At 35.3% G+C, this 22163-nt stretch overlaps 1 protein-coding gene across 1 annotated transcript in view; it reads right to left on the bottom strand.

Annotated features, from left to right (window-relative positions):
- MPPED2 (metallophosphoesterase domain containing 2) overlaps positions 1-22163 on the bottom strand; it is a 603962-nt gene that overhangs the window by 82407 nt on the left and 499392 nt on the right. The window contains exon 19 of the mRNA XM_080595267.1: positions 2983-3086. The gene's annotated coding sequence lies outside the window, so the exon portion shown is untranslated. The remainder of the gene's footprint in view (positions 1-2982; positions 3087-22163) is intronic.

Here is a 22163-nt window from a genome sequence, read left to right as displayed (position 1 = left end):
TTTTGTGGGGTAACAGAAGCATGAAAATGATTTTGTTGCCTCTCGACTACTAAGTGGTAAATGGTTGCTCCCAATCAATGAGACTCATTCAAATGTGGAGTAAATATTTATATCTGAATGATGAATCTCTGAATAACAGATCTATTATGGAAAGCATTATAGACTGCTAATTGTAGCACTGTTGAAGTTGCCATAGAAGTAACATAAATTACACAAATGTAAATTACTACTTTCAAAGTGAAAGGACAGACATTTTTGGATGCTTCTTTCAGATTAGTTTACAATTAACGTCAAAGTTTTCTGACAGTTAAGTCGCACAGACTGGGATGAACTGTGATGGACGTGATCAAAGTTGTGTTCCTTGCTAATGAAATGAACGGTTAGCATTTATAAACAAGCCTTTTTGCTTTCCTCCTAAAATGGAAAAAGATGGGCCTAAAAATGATCTCAGCTGATCAAGTGTCCTATTAACTGTTCATATTCTTACTTCACATTTTTTCTTCCACCTGGTAGAATGGTTTAAACTTTACTTTCAACAGTCTTTATTCACTGAACTTCTTGTTTTATCTTGATCCCTACACTAACCACAAATAGTTAATGTACCTACCTATGAAATATAGATGGGGTTAATGCTTGCACCTGCTAGAGATCAGAGACACATTAATTATCCACTCTGAGGAGCATGGCATTGGGATGACTTTACCTATATCTGAAGGATGACATAACACAGATACTAACAAATTTGGGAAAAACAGCCCAATGCTTTTCCTTTGTCCCGGAATTTGCAAATAATTCCGATTACTGATTGTATGTTTATCTTTTTTTTTTTCAGTTCAAATATGTTTAAATACAGCATATTACAATACTTAAGAAGTATTTTGAAAATTGAGACTCTGAGACCAGTGAAAACTTTGTCTTAAAACTGCTTGATACCCCAGAGAATTCTGGCATTAATCCTTAGTCATTTTAACTTGCTCATCATAAACAAGATAGAACAATAACTTTTATTATCAGTTTTAATGAACTATACATTTTTTTTCATCTCAAAAAAAAAAAAAGGCTTTGAATTTTAGTGACTAAACAATGGTCGTGAATATCACTATGGAATGGTACACCAGACGATTTCAGAGTTTTGGAATTCAAGCAAAGATTTGGAAGTGGAAAGGGCTATGTTTGCATTTTCCTACTGTTAATACAAATTTGCAAAGATCAGTAGTATCTAACTAACAGTACAGCTTGAGAGCAAGAAGTGCCTCTAAAATGTTTTTGTATTTATAACATCATTTCTATAATATTATATACAGCAATCTCATTAGCATCAGAATTTAGGATATAAGATGTGAAATATTTACATATATGAAGTGGGTTGACCCCAGCCAACAGCCAAACACCCACACAGTTGCTTGCTCACTCGTCTCTCCTGCAGGATGTGGAGAAAATAGAAGAAAGGCGAGAAAACTCATGGATAGAGATAATGACAGTTTAACAGGTGAAATACAAGCTGTGCACACAAGCAAAGCATAAAAAGGCATTTATTCAGTACTTCACAGTGGCTGGCAGAAGTTTAACCACTTCCTGGAAAGCAGGACCTCAGCAGACATAACTGCTACTTGGGAAGACAAACATCTCCTTTCCCTGAAAGGGAGCATGCTGAGTGTGATGGCATACAGCATTGGAATATCCTTTTGGCCAGTTTGGGTCAGCTGTCCTGGCTGTGTCCCCTCTCAACTGCTTGCCTACCCCCAGCCTCCTCACTGGTGGTAAAGTGGAGTAGCAAAGAGGAAAAACCTGGATGCTGTACAAGCAATGTTCAGCAACAGCCAAAATGCCTCGTGTTATCAATACTATTTTAGCTAGAAATTCAAAACACAGCACCATACAAGCTGCCATGAAGAAAGTTAACTCCAGATCTAGTTCAACACCTGTACCTGTTGATGTTTCATCCTTGCTAATTTCTAGTAAGATATTTTTTTTTTGGTAGGATTTCTAAAAGGTTTTGAGGGAAGCCCTCATCTTTTGCACTTCTTTCAGAGCCTGTCTCTTTCTATGTCTGTGCCCCTACCCTCACCCCACCATACATAACAAGTTTTTCTCTTCAAATAATGGGTAAAGACATTTGTATAACAACCCTTTTTGACCACTGCTCTCCAGGAACAAAAAGGAGAAATGGAAAGTTAGCGGTTTTAAAGAGCAATCTTTGGCAATCAAGAAGATACACTAATCAGTTACAAAGATGCAAAACACCAAAGCGTTCATAAGGTGGTTATTTCCTAACGCATAATCCTTCCTGAGGCTGCCACCTTGCCAAACTGGGATGGATCCTCAGCCTCTAAGATATCAGAGAAATGTTTATATTAAATGCTTATGGCAGATGGTAGTTCTCATTTTGATGGTTTTCCAACAGGCTCTTCTACAGTTGCTCCATGTGCATATTCCTCATTGAATAATTGAATATCTTAGATCATTATGTCAATATTGAACAAAGCTAATCAACATCTCACTTTGGGGTCTTCTGTGGTTTTTTTTGTGTGTTTTTGTTTGTTTGTTTGTGTTGTTTGTTTGCTTTGTTTTGACTGAAAGTACACCATAGTGCATTTCATCTAGGCTTTGTTTCCAGAGTTTGCATGTGAAATTCTAGTATGAAAGCTACGTCAAATACCTTATTAAGAAAAAGATACCCACCTAAAATTCCCAACTGTTTTTTTTTTCCACTTCTTAAAGCTACTACTGTTGACCTTCTCCAGCTGATTAGTCCCTCATGAACCTCAACAAGTTCTTAATGAAAATTATTAGTGTTCCTGGGATTTCAACAGCCTTTTTTCTTAATTATTTTTTGTAAGTATTATGAAGCAAAAGATAAATGCTAAATACTTATAAATATATCCCTACCAGTGACATACAGATGTTCAGATGGAATTGCGAAACAGCATAAACATAAATAAAATATACTGTATAATATTTATTTAATGCATGAAGACTCACAGAGAAATGGATGATTCTTGATTGGGCAGGTTTTGATGGTTACTTCTGGGCTGTGCACCAAACCATTATAAACTCTAGAATTTCCATCCTAAATGCAAGCCATACTGTAGAGAACAAAAAGAAAACACACAACTGAAAATGTGCAATTTCTTTCTTTGATGAGAAAAACAGATTATACTGCACTTAGTATTTAATGCAGTCACTAAATATCACAGTGAAAAAAATATTGAAGAAAAAAAAATGTGACACTGGAAAGAACAGAACAGAGGAGCGTTCAGTTCAATAAAATAACAGTGAAAATGAAAGGAGAAAAGAACACTGAATTCTATTCCATGGAACACTCTGAGAGACGGAAGAATAACCAGGATAACAGAAAATATGGGTGTACTCTAATATGAGTACCAAAAGCATAAATTTCTCATACACAATTTGGCAATTCTTATAATTCCTACATAAGTAATCAGAAACAGTTTAGCTTTGATTTAATGTATTTCACCAAGAATATTTATAGATTGCATCAAGAAGTTTTCAACGGAGAGGCTACAATGTGAATGAGCATTAAGCAATGTTAAGTAGCATTTCAGTGAATTTCATTAATTGTAGGTATTATATCTTGTAATTTGTAGAATTTATATCTTATCTCTAAGTTATGCCTTTGGGCTCAAAAACCGAACAGTAAGGGTGGGTGAATTCAGGGTTAGACCCAGGTATACTCATGGATGGAAAAGGCAGAGAAAAGGAGAGAGGTTCTGTTCCATTTAGTGAATTTCATGATGACACCAAAAGCAGGTCTAAGAAAAAAGATGAATGTTGGGACAGATTTCATTTACAGATGGCTATATATTGATTAACTGTTCAATACAGTACTAAATAAACTATTTGGAAGAAAAAAGGTATAACTCTTGTCTTTAGCCCTGAGCTCAGTCTTCTGGATTCAGATTATCACATTTTCATCTGGTTTGAGAACTGCAAAGCTTCAGTTCACTCATGTCAATGCTAATTTTGAAGTTAGAAATGCTGTTTTAATATTTTTTTTGAAAAAAAAATAGGTGCCGTATTCAATTTTTTGACCTTTTTTCAATCAGATTACAGAAGGCTGTATCCAATGAACACCATAAATCCATTGCAAACCTACTTCTAATTTGACTATTTGTATACTACTTCTGAGTTGAAATACAGCGAAACAATATCTGAGGAAGAACAGAATTTCAAAGAAGCTTGTACAGAGCAGAAAATAGCCGTTCTGGAAAAATAGCTGTTATCTGCAGAAATAAATAATTCTGGCTATAAGAGAAGTACTGTTAAGAGCATTACTGTTTCTAATACAAAATGTTAAGCTTCTAGTGAAATGTAAGAGAAAGAAAAGATGAAATGCACAAGAAAGCTTTAAAAAGGTGGATTTATTTCTGCTTGTCTGGATATACTAAGCCTGGTTAGCTTTTCCTGATCCTGCCATGTATTACAGTAAATAGTGCAACAGTCATGTCCCAATACCGGTTGCTCATTATGTCAATGAGTGAATAAAAATGTTTCATTTTGCTCTTTCCTTACCATTTTTTACTGACATTCCATGAAGTCGTATACTTTTAACAGCTAATGCAAGAGCAAGGTGGTGAAAAGTGTTTTTAAATTCTCTCTTGGATAGACTACTGGCTTATCTTGGACACTTGAGACCATAAGCTACTGCTGATTTAATTTTTCTTGCATTTTTGTGGAAACATTTAAATCAGTCTGGCAATAAATGAGATAAAAGGAGAAAAATCTTTTCACTTTTTCTTCACATAAAGCACCTAGGCCTTGACACAACAGTAACCACAGATTTCCTTGGTATGTTTGTGACTGTAGATGCAAAGGGTGGTAAAAAGAACAAAGCTGCTTATGTTCTGTGAAAGCCAGAATTATTAGGACATAGCATTTGTTTAGAAGCTACAGTGAAATGAAGCATAGGAAGGCAATGAGACAAACAGAGATATACTGTCTGTGGATCACAATGGAACTGGGATTGTTCAATTCTGACAACATTCATAAATACTGCAGTGAAATAAAAATGGATGGATACCGTGGAGCAGTATTGAGGATACTCCTCAAAACCTCCATCATATGCAGAATGGAGTAAGAGAGGAGTTGATGCCGACCAGATTTATTCAAGTACCCTGAACTTCTTGGTGCCCATGCAGTTCAAAGTTTTATGAAGGAAAACTAGTATGCAGACCTTTTCTTCCCAGGCTGCAGGCCCCTCCAGGAATGTTATGCTGTCCTTTCATCTGTCTCTCAGAGATGACAGTAGAATATCAGTGATCTCACCACCACGGCCCAAATAAGGACTCCCACACTGAAGCCTTATTTCTGTTTGTGCTTCCTAAGCTGACAAACTTGTTGCCTCCTTCCTAATTCATGTTCCTACTGTAGGTTTTGCACAGTGTTCAGCACTGGCTTATGTTTGGGGTAGGATAGGGAGAGAATATAAACCTTTTCCTGGCTATGGCAACAACCTGATATCCAGTCTTCTGGATCTCCTTTCAGACACAGGACCAACTTTCAGATGAATAAAGATATTGCTGACTTCATGAGCTGAAGCTGATCTGCAGCCATGACTCTTCTATGCTCTTATGACATCTTGGAGCCCATTCCTGAATCCAAGATAGTGGTTATTACTTCACAGTGTCTCATGCCCTGCAACTCGTACCATGCAGTGGCTATTCTTAGGCCTGAGCAAGTCTGCTAATGGCACAATTAAGGTCTCTGAGGTCAATCTTCAAATGCCTGTCATTCAAATAGTACAAGCTGAAAACATTCACGAAACTGTCAAGGCTTTTACTGTCACCCAAAACATCTGTTCAAGTCTGAACCCTGCTTGCTTCCCAGTGAATGTGCCAGTAGTCCGTTAACTACTGCACAAAGAAAGAAGGTACATATCTCACTAGGGCAGAACAAGTCCACTGAACACAGTACACTAGATAGGTGAAACTGGATCACAGTCTTTCAGAAAATCACAAAAATTCCTCCACATGTTCTATCATGCAATTTTAGCTCTTTGAGAAGAACAGGCTGTTGGACGAGAGTAATGAAGTGAGCACAAATATGGCAGAGAAGGTTTTTCCAGGGTCATCAAGTTGGTATTGAGCTTATGGCACAAAAGCACAAAAGTTACTAATGAAGCATGTAATTCACCTTTTTACTTGAGTCATCTGTTCTGTCTTTTTCTCCTCTTTGTGCCAATTTCATAAATGTATGGCACACAAGATGTCAGTGAGGGGAAAAAAAAAAACGAAAAAAAAACCACCACAGGTAGGGAAACATTAATTAAGAATTATATCTAAAAATTATTAAGACATTATATAACCATACAAATGCTATAATTTTGGATATTTGGAGCCTTCTGCAGAACACTGTGGGAATGGTAGGTTAGGAGCTTTCAATGGTCAACAAAAAAATTGTTTAAAAATATGTAAATTATAATTTGCCTCCTTTCCCTTCAAAAGCATGGAATGAAATTCACTGCTACATTTATCTGTACATTGAGATGAGAAAACAGCTCAAATAATTTTTGAAAAAATGAAAAAATTGATGTAAAATTAAATTCTGGAATAGAAAGATTAACAATTCTAATGTTAGAACTGCAAACTTTATCTTTTTTATATAGTTTCATTAAGCACAGTGCGAGCCTTCTGATCAGAATGAGCTGCCAGATCAAGCTCACTGTGTTTCCAGAACTACGTACCAATTGCTTACAAGGGCCACTTTTATTTGTCAGGCTGAAAAGATATGCTCATGTTGCTTTTTCTTAAACACAATTATTTAAGTTATCCCAATAAGCAGTTGCTAACAGAAATTAAGGGTAATGAAACAGTATCATTATAACACAGTCTGAGTTCAAACACTTTTTTCACTGCTATGCCTAATAGAGCCAGAGGAAGGCAGAAGTTGAACGTATTTTCTTTACCAAATTGTAGTAGAATCATTTATGACTACTTCACAAACAGTCTGTGAATTAATCAATAAATAGTGTTTCTTACCACTAAGAATTATATTTAAATTCTGAATTTCAGCCTTGAAAATAGGTAAATGTTTCAAAATGACCACTACAGAGAAAAAAAAAAAAAAGGAAGAATCACAACAGGAAAAAATAAAGGCACTTTTTCGAAGTAATGCCTATCAAACTTCAGGGCATGCATCTGCACAGAGAAGCCAACTCTTTGGCCTGTGTACAGTGGTATAACAGCTTACAAAATGACAGGATATCACAAGTGTAGAGGCCTTACTATGAGGAAAAACTTGTAGGACCAACAGTCTGGTCACTATGTTATTTTTTATATTATTGAGTGGACACGAGCGGGAAAAATACATTTGCAGTTACAGAATTGGCTTATATTTGACAATAACAGATTTCAGTTTCTGCTTTTGATACAGAACGGCTATGGGACTTAATCTCTATAAACTCACTATAAACTCTTCAGATTGTTCAACATTTTACAAAAATGTTTAGGAATCTGATACTATAGTATTACAACCAAGAACCACAGCTGAGGTCTTAATTGCAAAGAAAAGAAAAAACAAACAACAACAAAAACAACTTTCAAAACTAATTTAAAACTAGTTTATGAAAGGGCTTGCCACGTTTGATTCCCATGCTTGATTTCCACATACAGTTATTAGAAGATGGTTAAGTGGAGTTGCACTAAGTCACTTTAACATGGATGATCTCAAAGGCATTACCTGTTCCAGACATTACTTGATACTCAGTGGAGAGCATTATTTTTATATGTTAGTCTGAAGTCAACATGACTTCGATTAAAGATGGAGGGAACGTGAAGTATGGGTTGTTAAACTGAATAGGCTGTAGTATAATATGTAAAATACAGTGGGCTACAGTGAATCTGTGTTGCATTTCCATGTATATATGGACGTAATCCTTTGAAGAGAGTAAGTTACTCTTTCAATACTTGTAGCTGTGCTCCCTATAAACTCTTCACTAAGACCCAATGTTGGATGAGCAGAGAGTGAGGAGAACTGAACATTGTCTCTACAGCTGCACCCAGTTTATAGTAATCGGTGGGACAAATTCTAGTTGAAAGCCATTAACTACCCCAGGGATCAATGCTGGGTCCAGTCACATCCAACATTTCCATTAGTGATCTGGATGGTGGGGGCAGAGTGTACGCTTAGCCAGTTTGCTGATGGCAAAAATCTGGAGGAGTGGCTGATAAACGAGAGGGTTGTGCAGCCATCCAGAGTACCCTGGATGGATTGGAGATGGGAGCCAAGAGGAACTTCAAGAAGTTCAGCAAAGAGAATTGCAAAGCTCCACACCTGGGAAGAAATACTCACTACATACTGGGAGACAATCAATTGGAAAGCAGCTTGTCTGAAAAGAAGCTAGGGGTCCCAGTGAACTCCACTGAATATGAGCCAGCAATGTGCCCTTGTGGCAAAACAGGCTAATGGTGTCCTGGGCTGCATTAGGAAGAGCATTGACAGCACTTTAAGGGATCTGATCTACACAGCACTGGTGAGGCCACACCTGAAGTGCTGTGTTCAGTCTGGGACTCTTCAGCACAGAGAGAGACACCGATTTTAAGATTATGGAAAACTACATTTTGCAATGAGAGATAGCATGCCCTTTGCTTTAGCATTAAATCTGGTGCACCAAATAGAGCTACAAAGACAGTATTCTCTTGCCTCTCTTTGCAGTTTCCAGAACATCCTATGCAGCTAAACCTAATACATAAATCCCACAGGGCTGTATTTCTGCTGAAAAATAGTGCAGTGTATCTCCTGGCTAAGAGGTAGCAGCATCTTGCTAAAACCTACTATGTTGGTTCTTGTTTTGTTTTCCAACTGACAAATGAAATAAAAAGAGATAACATTTTTGATTGTTATTAATAATTTTTGAAACATAAGGATGACAGTTTCTGTTACATCATCACCTAATAAATACTGGAGACATTGCTTATATAATGTGCTATGGTAACAGCCTTGCAGTTATGAACGTTTAGATTAACTGCTTCCTCTGCCAAGGAGCTTGCAATATTTTGTTCCTAAACCTTTAAATGGCTATACAGGTGAGCAGCATTCCTTGTGGCACTGAACTGCCTAAATTCTATTTGATATACCTGTAAATCATGCATACACTCTCAAGGTAAGGGTCTAAAAATATCTGAGGATAAAACAAAGCAACCTTCTCCCATCACCAAAATGAAACAAAACAAAAGTAAAAAATATAAATGAAAAAATGAGATGTAAATGGCTACAATATATAACAAAGGTCTCTGTCACAGGCCTAGCTGTTTTTGTTGTCCTGGGAAACTCTCCTCAGGAATCACTGTATCATCTGTAGGTATTTTAAAGTTATATCTCATTCATCTTATTCCCCACCCTTTACCCCTTTCTCAGTTTCATGATTAATACATTTCTCTTCTCTTTGAAGATGCTTCATTATTTTCAACTTACATTAGTCATTCTTGTTGGAGTGACTAAATCTCATGACTAAGAGAACTCAGATTAGGCTAAAAATAATAAAATACAACAGTAATTACTAGGAAAGTAATTAACATTTACAGATTTTTCTCTCATCCTTTTTACATTCTCTATAATTTGCTCAGCTTCAGCAAATCCAAATGCACTCATGACAATTCTAGAATGTTTACTTCCAAGAAAAATAATGTATTCCTGTAGTGCCCTGTAGTGCACAGGACTGGGAATTTTCATTGTACAACTATCAATTTTCTCCTAAAGAAAAATAAAACTATAGTAATAAGAAGCTGAATAAAAATATTATTTTGCAGTAGGGACATTATTTACTTTTTTTTTTTCTTTTTGCAATGAAAAGTACCATAATGTTCAACAAGAGGTATTGCACTTTCCATAATAAATGGATATATGTATTTATATGGAAAAGGCTTAGGTGGATTTAATACCCAATATTAGAAATCTGTCCTTGAGTCCTTTCCAGGCATAAGCATACATACAACAGATTTGATTCCTTGTCTAATACAGGGAGGGTTACAATATTAGTAAAAAGGGTTGAAACAATAGTGCAAATTTAAATTAATATTGCTGAGCTAGTGCAATGGTTAATATGTACTCTTTAGTTGAGCGTAAGAGTAGCTTTCTATTTTAACACTGTCAATCAGGATTGGATTCAAGATAAGTGACAAGATGACACAAAGATTTGGTGTTGTTAGAATTAAGCTTTGAACAGTTGAGTTTGCTAATACATCCTGAATGAAGGAAAAAACTGAGATCAGCGTAAGTATTGTTTGTAGTTTCATTACCATTTTCTATTACTTTATCTATAGAAACATATAGTTATTCTTGGTGAAATTATGTGTAGTATAATTATCAATGTATTAATTAATAAAATTAATTATATATGCTATACAATAAAAATATTTATTAATATAATTATGCTCTTATTTATCTTATTTCAACCAAAGATTTGGTTGAATCAAAGATTCAATCAGAAGATTTCGGTTGAACTACTTTCATGTTCTACTATTTCTCCTTCAAGTGAAGGAGTAAGTGATGAGGAAAATGCATACTTATTTACTCATAACATCAACACCTGTAACATAACAGAAGATTTTGAAGTCCAACATGTAAGAGCATGGAGGAAAAAATCCCATAGTAGTAAATGTTGTAGTAATAATGTTGTTTTTTTTCTTTCCACATATAAATACCAAAGACCTTTTCATACTTTTTTTTTCCTAGCATAACGTAATTTCCTGCCAAAGATTTATTTATTTTTAACTGCATTAAACCTCATGAAAAGGCACTCTGTGCTCTTTTTCTTTTTTTCTTTTTTTTTTTCTTTTTTTCTAAACTGACAGCTAACATTCATTTCCCCCAATTTTAGGGCTTGCTAGGAGGGCAGTCACAGCCTTTCAGCCTTTCATAACCATGATGAATTATGTTTAATTAATGAAGGCAATAAATAGGATAGCAACTGTATATAAATGAAATCATTACTGTTATTTACTTTTAAAAGCCCAAAATAAAACATCTTTGAGATCAGAAAAAGACAATAACCCTGATTGAATAATAGATCTATTTCTATTCCTGTTTTTTTTTCCTTTCTTTTTTTTTTTTTCTTTTTTTCCCTATTTTGAATGTGTATGAGGTTTTATAACTAAAGTGAATAAAGTGCCCTTCCAAGGCTGGACTCTTAATAGCTTGTACACTGAAGCATATGCCAGAAGACTGAAATTATATTGAAAAGCCTGAGTGAATTAAATAAAATAAATAAATGGTAGAAATAATCGTCTAGTTTGTATTTTTACTCCTACAGAACACTATCATCAGACATCCTTTTCTTCATTTTTGTCAAAGCAAATTCAACCACTATTTCTTGCACCTCCAAAGCACAGATGATTACCAGTGTGTTACCCATGCTATGTACTGAGACTCCGTAACCTTCCTATACTGTTCAAAGTTTCCATAAAAGCTTTTTAACTTATCTTCTCTATATCCTAGTTAACTTTTCCTACATGTTTAACTGGGAATTTGAAATTAGTGTGCTTGGGTGAGTTAACTTATTTTTTGTGATCTCAAAGATATTAGAATTAATTCCCTGTACTGATTTAGGAAAAGCTGGACATTTAGGGCTAAGTGCAAAGCTTATTTGCTTACTCAAACTATCCCTAAAGAGACAGACCTGGCAAGTGCAAACCGAGTTCAAGGACCCTTATTCTTTGCACTAGTTGAGCTGTAGTTTAGAAAAGGAATGGAATCATTGATCCAATCCTCCACTAATCATGGACAGCAACGCCGTGAACGTTACATTCACAAAGATATGCTGAACACAGGCTCAACAAGCCAACTTACCCCAGAGGTGACAAAAAAACTTATCAATGCCTTGTGGCAATTGCAAGACAGGTAGGAAAAGATGAAAATCTACAAATATACAAAGGGCAAGGAAAATCAAGGATTGAGGATCGCCTTTATTATAAACATGTCTACAGACTAGTATGTAGCAAGCCATACATACAGAGGAAAAAGGCAGAAATAAAAGGCCAAATAGTAATCTCGCTATGCAGGATTAATAAAGAGTGTAGAGTACAGAATACTGTAAACATTACGCTCGAGTTCCAAAGGAATACACCTCTGAGAAGCACTGAAGTGGGCATCTCAACAAGTCACTACAAAGCAACTTAAGGACATTTTGTTTCCCTGGTATCTTAGCATTCTGACTTCTTATCTCAACTACAGACAAGAGACCTTTTGAAATTTTGATCAAATTCAAAGTTTTGAAAAATTCTTCTGGTGACAGAACCACTAGATGCCTTAGCCCCCTTTGAAATTGCACCAATGATGACTAAAAGAAATTGCAGAGAAACAGAAAGTTTTTGTCTCTTGCAGGCACAACTGCAAAATGTCAACTGTTTTAGTACAGTCTGCAACTTAGGTCCAAGACAAAGAATCCCATATTTAAGTTGACACTAGTCATTGTAGGGGCTAGGTAGGACGTGAAAGAAAAGACTTGTACTGTACTGTTGTACTTGCAGTTAGTCAGGACACTTGAGAAAATTACTGGAGTAATGTTTTTTTCTAAGGGAAACCCCTTTTTCTACTAAGCTTCAAATTCACACTTAAATGCTATTTCCAAGAAAGTTGTCAAAATGATTCTTTGAGCATTTATTGAATCTGATTTATCTGATTTTACAGTAGCATAACCTAATGCTGAGGCTGTACTGGTGACAATTATTATATTTTCAGCTGTCATGAGATTACACAGTCACTGGACACAATTCAACACAGGCTTATGGCAAAGGGGAATTACTGTATGCCTGGAACAGTGGTAACTGGAACACTGATGCCTCTTCATGTCTGACAGAAGGTGAGTTGGGGGTAGCCAACTCTACAGTAATTTTTTATAACTAGAAAAAACTCAGGCTGAGATTCAATTGCAAGAATGTTTTAACTAACATGTCCACAATGAGAATGTACGATCTTATCTCCCTTGTTTTTCATTAAATTGCTACTTGATTAAAAAGTTGCTAAAAGCTTTAAAAATTGCATAATATACAGAGTGTGAGGAGCATCACAAAATGGTATTATACTCCATAACCCCTCTCAACCTTTAGATTAAATTCGCAGTTGTGGCACATCAGTGCCATCAACTGGTTATTATGACTTATTCCACTGTGGTTGTTACAACTTAGATAAAATCACCTTCACATCCTGCCAAAAAGAATGACACTCATTCCCTATACCATGCATTTCATAATGTTTCTGCATCAATGGTGTCCTGGTTTCAGTTAGGACAGAGTTAATTTTCCTCCTAGTAGCTGGTAGGGTGCTATGTTTTGGATTAGGATGAGAAGAGCGCTGATAACATGCTGATGTTTTAATTGTTGCAGAGCAGTGCTTACACCAGGCCAAGGACTTTTCGGCTTCTCGCTCTGTCCTGCCAGCGAGCAGGCTGGGGGTGCAGCAGGAGCTGGGAGGGGACAGACCCAGGACAGCTGACCCAAACTGGCCAAAGGGGTATTCCATACCGTCTGACAGCATGCTAAACAATATATAGGGGTGGCTGTCCGGGGTCGGGGGGGCCGGCTGCTCAGGGATAGGCTGGGCATAGGTCAATGGGTGGTGAGCAATTGCATTGTGCATCACTTGTTTCGTACACATTGTTATTAGTAATACTATTATTATTATTATTATTATTGTTATTACTATTTTCCTGTCTTAATAAACTGTCTTTATCTCAACTCACCGGCTTCACTTTCCCGTTTCTCTCCCCCATCCCAGAGAAGGAGGGAGGAGGGTGAGCGAACGGCTGTGTGGTGTTTAGCTGCCAGCTGGGTTAAACCACAACAAATGGTAATGAAATTATTTGATGATATAGACAATAAGTGTGATGTAACAACTTAGAAGTTAGAGAGTTACTATTTAAATATAATGGGAGCCCTTTAAATAGCATTGAAGTCTTTTTCTTCTAAAGTAAGGAAAACCCAGCAAAGCAGTAATGTGCATGTGTAATGGGAGTATTACAACAGTCATCATAGGTCTTTGAAGACCCATGGAACTTTGTGATTTTATCCTCCTCTTAACATCAGGTGGAAAGTATTGAGGGCAGGATCCGAATGTGGGAGAAAACATTGTGAAACAGTCATCCCAGAGGTATAGGAAAAGTGAAATCAAAATTTAAATTTATTCAAGGCATATGTTACAGTAGTAGAAGCACAGCATATGATCATGTGAAATACTGATGTAAGTTAATTTAGTTCAGTGCAAATATGAAAGCTAACGACTGTTGTTTTCACAAAGACAGTTCCTGAACAGACTGCAAGTGACAACAGAACTCATTCCTATCCAGAAAGTTCCACTACTTTCTCGGAACAAACACTATCAGACAAGTCAAATTGGATACTTTTTTTTTTTCAATAAAAAAATTTAAGGAAAGGCATTCAGGCATTTGATCTCTGCTGTAACTGCAGGTAAAGATGTCATAAAAAACAATACTACAAATTGCCTTCCAGTCTATAAAAATGCAGTACTTGTTACTGTGAGTTAGATAATAGGCATATTGTCTATTAGATATAATGGAACACATTCAGCTGGACTGTTGCAACCTAAGGTGCAAAGATGCTTTCATATGAAAAAGTGATAATGTAGGACACACTGAACTATTCAATTTTCAACAAGAAACAGGATTCTAAGAATAGCAAGGCTAGCATGTAGTAACCTGAAATACTAACACCTCTCTGTATTGTTCATTGGAGTTAGCACCAAACATGCCACAGTAAGGTATGTGAACTAATTTTTTAGCTCCAGATCTACAGAAGATTGATTATATCAGCTGAGAATTATGTTCACAGACAGTAGCTTATGACAAATTCTGTGAATCCTTCAAGCAGTAAATCGTGCTTTTAGATATACACCATGCTGTTGCAGGTAGACATCTGATACCATCACAATGTTATTCAAGAAGAACCTAAAAATCTGCTCTCAGATTTAAGTCATAGCTCACCTTATATTGTGGCCAGGAGATTTAGACATGTCATACCACACTAAAACATTAAGAGTAGGTAGAATGCATCAATGAAATAGCGTACCTCTGATTAATCTGTGTGCATGCTTACTAGGCATTCCTGTCACTTACTGTTGTAGCAACAAAACTCCCAGCAGGACAGCAGTCAGCAGATATAGTTAGATCTCATATTAATGAGATTAATAATGGTTCAGGCTGTGAAAAATTATTATAGATGTTTGTGCATTTTTATTTGAAAAATAATAAACATTCTTTGGTCAATGGAGCAGTAGCAAATTGTTATAACATTCTCTGCTAAATTAAATAGCTCCAATTTTTTTTAAAGATTTACATGACGTCAAACAGGTTGTTTTCAGAATATATATAAGGATGTTTTTTTTAAAAAACACCCATGATCTACTCCTATTAGTTTACCATGCTGTAGAACCCCTCTCTCAGAATTAGTTATTTTACCTAACTTGGGAATTCTCTGGCCCAGCTCTTCAGGAAGCAAACAGGTCTCTATTGATTTGTTCTAAAATTGCTTACGATGCATTCTATTCCACCTGTTAATCTTCATGTTTGTTTATGTCAGTCCCTCTCTTTGTTTATCTTCAAAGCTACCATCAGCCTCCTCAGTCTCTTTTCAACCTCTGAGTGCCTGCATGACCTGTAATACTGAAAATTGCTCCATCATCTCTATAAAGAAATTCTTTACCTCTTTTGCTTCAGCAGTCTGTCAGTTTACTCTGACTTTCACCCTTACCACCAGTCTCTTGAGAGAAAGTCCAAGATCTTTAAATCTCCAGGGCTCATTTAATCCTTGATTCCTCTATTAAGACTGCTAACAGAGGTACCACCTAGTATTTTATTTCAAATTATCATGTTCTTGATAGCCCAGTTCAGCATCCTTATTTTATGCAGATAGATACTAGTTGTCTGTGTAATCCCATTCTAGTCAATTGAACAGATACTTAAACACTATTAAGGAATAGCTCCACAATCTGGGGAGCTATATCAGTTTATATGAGCTGAAAATTTAGTCAGTACCACTGCCTGCCTGCACACAGTCTACCTATGAATAAGCATGCATGATTTATTCTTGTTTTAATAAGGTTGTGCATTTTTAGTCACTCATCTCTTTTAAACCACTGAAGGCATTCATATTCACTTACCTGTTGACATATTTTGCATCAGCTTTACTTTTCTTTTACCAGATGTTTGAAATACGGTGAATAATGGGCTCAAATTTCAGGTCAACACAATGAAGCATAGAGGTTTTCAGTAGGTTTTGTTGAAAAGTTTGCCTTTTTTTTTTTTTTTTTCTCTTAACAGCAGAGTTGGTTTGGTAAAACAAAGTGTATCAGAATCATATCTTTGCCATTTAAGAAAACTGTATTTGAAATAGGTTGTGGAATGGTAACATACCATGCATATCACATAAACAGTTATGTGAAGTAGTCATATTTGCCAACTATACCTGTAGACTAAACCTCAATCTTATGATCTTATGTTTTTTATAACTTACATATCTGATAAATCTAGATGTAATAAAACCACCCACAAGCAATAGAAGAAAATATTTATAAAATGTTTATATAAATTTCATAGGAAATCCAGTCCTTTTTACATCCCTTCCAATGCCCTCATTAATGGATATCAAACCAAAGATACCTTGTTCAAAAGATTCCAAACTTTAGAAATAACAATAAAGCCTAAGAAGAGATTAGGAGAAATAAAAGTGCCTTTATTTTGCAGTGACTCCCTGAGTAATGAGTACTTTTATTGAAAACGAATAGAGGAACCTGGAAGATGATGCAGTGCTAAGATGAAAGCAGACAAGCTAAAACAAACAAACAAAACCCAGATTTTCCCTGCCTGAAGAAAATTCTGTCCTGATTCTAGATCTGCCAGTTGCTTTAAACATGACGTCTGTGAGAAAACACATCCATAAATTTTTATCACGTTCGAGCAATAGGCTAACTGTGGATTGTCTCTGGTGTTCCAGAAGACACCGGACAACTACACATCAAAGAAAGGGGACAGATTATACTTTCTGCTCCCACATTTAATATCATGATTGGTAGCAAGTCTTACTTCAGTTAAGTAAAATGTTCATTTATGTAGAGGTTGGAATGTCTCCTTTTAGAGTATATGTTCTTTCAAAAATCATACTGGAATGAAGGAATTTTAGAAAAAATTCCATTTGTGTCCTATTTTTTCAAGGTTAATTATTGAAGGACTATGGGAAGAAGACTATCTGAATGATTTTTGATTAAAAAGTATTACATATACCTTAACTCAAACTACTCAAATATTTCTTAAGTCAAACTCGCAGATGTAACCTACAGTCAGAAAAAAAAATCTTTCTTGAAGGTTGTAATGAACATTCTTGCAAGATATAAAAATACTAAGATGTGCAGTGAAGCTTTAGGATGTAAGCCCAGTGCCAGCAACAGAACATGTTCATAGCTACTTGTAATTTAAACATGAGCTTATTTTAAACAAAACTGAAGTGAAGGACACTATGGAATAAAATAAAATTCTGACAATCAGCTGGCCAAAAGTTCATCATGCCGTTGTTTACCTGCCTGCATTATCTCCCTACAGAAATCAGAATTTTACCAACACACCTGTTAAATGTCTTTCTGGAACTTTAACTCAATTAGTAGCTCAGGAAAACCTTTCACTTACAAATCTTTCCACTGTGACTTTCATGTTACATCTGGTCACATTTTTTCCTCAGAAGTTTCCTAGTGGACAATAGCTATATCACTAGAGTCTCCTTTTTAGGTTTCCACAAAACAGGCAGCATATATTTAGGCAGCAAAGCCTGCATGGATCATGAAAAGAAGTTTAAAAAAAAAAAAAAACACTAAAAATTTGTTCACTTACCACTTCAAGAAAATAGATTTTCTGCAGTGGAGTTTTCAATTATTAAGTATGCTCAACCAATAGTTAAGAATGTTTATTGATACAGAAATAGTAATGTATATTTTATATATTAAATATGTTACTATATTATTTGTGTAACAATAAAAATTGTTGAATGCTCCATGGATGGTTTGAATAATAACCAGTGGAATTCTCTACTATATCTCAGAACTCTCTCAGCTGACAGTGATTGACCAGACTGAAAAGGGTAAGGAGAAACACATACCACTAAGAAATACCTCAATAGTGTGAAGATGCTTTGCTGCTACACTGATGACATGCACAGAGAAAAGCATTATGAAGAAAGAGTAGTCAAACAACGATGCTTCAGTTTGACCTAAATTCCTGTGTATATAATTGGGTAAGCTCACGTGCCTGCTTATATACTTCTGGGTAAGAGCAGCTTTCCTTATGCAGAATATCATTCAGGATTTCAGTATTTACTTCTGTGAGACCAGGCATTCTTACTCATAAAATGGAAGTGGATAGGTAGTCCAAGCAAAATGGTTGCTCCCCAAAATCTGTTCAGTTGTACAGGTGCTGTGGGTCTGCACAAACTCCTTATGAAGAAGTGAAGCCAGGACAGTTCAGTTCTGATCATTTTGTTATGGTTTTTAACACCTTGGTAAAGGTCTTTACTAGTGTTTAATAAGATCAGTTACTGAGATATTAATAATTGTGCTTTTAAGGGCAATGGAACTTAATCATGGTTTGCCTTCCATCTAAGACACAACATTTGTGTTCCATGGCAAAGCAAGTTGTCGTGCTTTTTATCAATTGATCATATTCAGATCAAAACACGGTGCCAGTTTTGAAACTGGTCATGTGCTTTTTCATCACTGTGCCTGTCTTCCCTGTCTGCTTGTATATAGGCAGCAAAGGAGAACCCACAGTCATTGGATTCCAGACACAACGAAACAACACAAGCCTTTTAAATTTACCCTTGTTGCCTGCAGATTAGTCTAGTATAGTGGGGAAAATACAAGCATGTATGTCACATTCACACTGCTTTTAACCTGTAATCTAGGGAGCTACTGTTTGACCTATACATTTGATGCAGTAACTTGTCTATTCAACCAGTTAATGAAGATTACATACCCTATAAATTCAATTAAAGTTTTATTAATTAATGGTTATTATTCTACATCTTCTCTTTCCAATTGAACTAGTGTTCATTGTGATATTTTGCCTATGAACTGTTATAAAACGAAACAACTGTGAGAAATAGAATACTAAATGCAACTCATTATCACACAAAATATCAAGTGTTTTAAAATAGTGATCATTTCTTAGAATACATAGATTTGAAATACCTATATTTATAGGCATCTCTGAAATGTGTGATTGCACACCGCTTCAGTCAACTAAATATAAAAAGACAATAAAAAAGTTAGTCTGCAGAATCTTTGATTAACTGGATAGCTTAAAAATTAATGCTTTAAGAACAATGAATTATATAGTGCTACAGATTACTCAGAGATGCTTTTGTGGATTATTTTAAAAAGAGATGGTTAATTCCCACAACATATCTCCAGTTTTTTAATAGAAGCGCAAAAAAAAAAAAAAGATATGGAGGAGACAAGGATTCAGTAATCCAAAGTTCTTACAGAAATTTCTCCTAGTAAGTCTTTATAATATTTCTATTTTTGTCTTTTGAGCTTTTCATATTTGTGTGCGTATGTAAGACAGGCAACCTTTTATTTCATTCTCACTGGCTTTAGGCTTATGCCATGCAAATTCAAGTCATTTGGCTCTGCATGTAAAACTTTCAAAGGTGGTAACAAGTGTTAATGCACTGCTGGCTGTCATGTGTGGAACTCCTACTACACCTGAAATAGAAAAACTGTTTCTTACAGTTTTTTTCTTTATTACATTAAATGGTTCTGTGCGTGCATGTGACTAAATTGCAGGGGCAAAAATACCATTTCTTTCATTGCATTCACCTTCCTTTCCAACAAGATCAAAGTTATGTAAATGACTGACCTTTATCAGAGCAATTTCACATGGCAGTGTTTTGTGATGGGGAAAAGAATGAAGCATTTGTTTTGCCCTTCATATTTCTTAATGCTTGGAGGATGTATGGAAGACAAAGTTGCAGACTTTGGGAAGGAAATAATGGCTACTTCAGCTGCTTTGAAGGGATACTTAAAAATATTTTGTATTTGCATAATATATTATGTTATTCAGAGCTGACTTTCAAACTTCAGCAGCTGGTGTATATGCCCCTAGTAAGGTTTACAATTAAATTAGAATTCTTATATTCTGATTACATTTGCTGAGAAAGTAACATGCCTGGAAGTGTCAAAGCCAGAACTATTAAATTGGGTTTTATTGGAGACATAGAACAATAGTTTGAGTATGTTTGTGTTTGCTTTTTTGTTGGTGGTGGTTTTGCGTGTGTTTATTGTTTTTGTTTTGGATTGGCTTTACTACAGACTAATTTAGATCCAAAGCCAGGACCTTCTTTATCTATTTGTCACTGGTGACATTTCCATTTACAGGTTCAAACCTCTCTTTTTTGTGGATTAAGTGTGAAACCCCTGATGTAAATATTATTGATTGGAATCATAGAATAATTGCTGATAGTCAAAAATTTCTTTTTTTTTTTTCCCCGTCTCATTTGCATCCCTACAGAAATGGAAAGAAGTAAAATTACAACAAGTGAATGAAAGAAGTTGAATCATATTTTTGTGGTAGTCAATTTTGGTTTCATTGTTACTGAGTTGGATTTTGGAGGGGTAAGATGTGACATAAGTGGCTTTACCAGTATGGGCAAAGTTTAAGCTTTAATCTTGCTCACTGTTTTGTTCTCTTTCTGTTATACACTTAGAAAATTTCTGTGTATTAGCAAATCCAAATAAAAAAGAAGTGCCAAACTTTCCCAAACACTATAGGAATGCATGCATAGGGAAGAAACACAGTTGCATTTTAGATAACAAAACCATACTGTTGGTAATTGCTTATGGTCTTACTGCCTGTAACTCATGTGTAACTTCAGGACGTCTTAGCACTTGCATATGTTTGCAAGTGCTGACATCTGCTCAAAGGAACACACAGAAGGTAAAGAAGCAAATGGAAGTTGTATCTTAAGTAGTTTTTTTTTTTTTTTTCCTGAATGAAATAGTATTGAAAACCTACCTGAATTTTACCTTGAAAATCAAATAGTATCTGGAGTTAAATATCATTTAAATATATTATATTTAAATAATCATTTAAATATCATTTTCAGCTGAAACCTGGAATTTTCATGAATGGCTATTAAAATGACAACATTGACTACATTATCTACTCAGTGCCCTTTCAATAACATGAGTGTATGATAGTAGACCCCACACATATTATTTAAAAAAAAAAGGCATGTTCAGATTCAAGGTCAACCTACACTTCATTAGCTCCTCCTGTCCCCCACCTCCAATCCTTAATATTTCACCTGCATTTCAGACACATTAAGTTTAAGTTCATTTGAAATTAACTCCACTGATATTCTCCACTGCTTGAAAGTCTTAATATTTGAATTCTTCTATTTAGCTATCATGAACCTTGATGTAAATATAAGTTTCATATGATTATAAGGAAAAAAGGTTTAATATCTATTTTCACAGCACCATTTTTTCAGCTGTTATAAAAGGAATATATTGAATAGCAAGGCCAAAAGGGAATTGTATATCTAGAAACAAAGACAGTAACACTGATTTAAAAAAATGTAATTTTCAACTGTTTCATGCTTAATCGATTCAGCAGGTGAAGGTATTTAACCATATTAATATTGGCTTTTTACAGCCAGCTCTAAAGTAAGACTGAAATGTTGGTTTTGTTGTTGAAAGCAATTCAAATAGGGTGGGTAAGTGGAAAAAAACTATTGAGTATTTTCAAGCCGTAAAGAGACAGATTCTGCTGTTTTTATGTGCTTCAAGTAATATTGGCAGCAGAAATAGGCCATAATCTTTTGTCACATTTTATTCTACTTTCAATAATAACTCAACTCTACTTTCAATAAACTCAACAGATTTACAAGAGCATTACTGACAACGGAATTATCTGGGCTATTTGCCATCTGCATTTTAAGCTTAAATATAAAAGGTTTTTCATTAGGTACCTGAAATAAACATGCCTTACTACTGGCATAAACATTTTCAACAAAGAACATCTGTCTGATTTTCATTCATCATAATGACTTTGTTTTTCTATTTTTTTAAATTATATTTTACATTGGTATACAAGCAATAGTGTCAAGCTTATTTTTTAATTGAATTATACTACTTAGTCTTTAATTATA

The sequence above is a fragment of the Anser brachyrhynchus genome (genome assembly GCF_964034855.1).
Source record: "Anser brachyrhynchus genome assembly, chromosome: 5".
NCBI classification, from domain to species: Eukaryota; Metazoa; Chordata; class Aves; order Anseriformes; family Anatidae; genus Anser; species Anser brachyrhynchus.
This window is presented reverse-complemented; position numbering and strand designations above follow the sequence as displayed.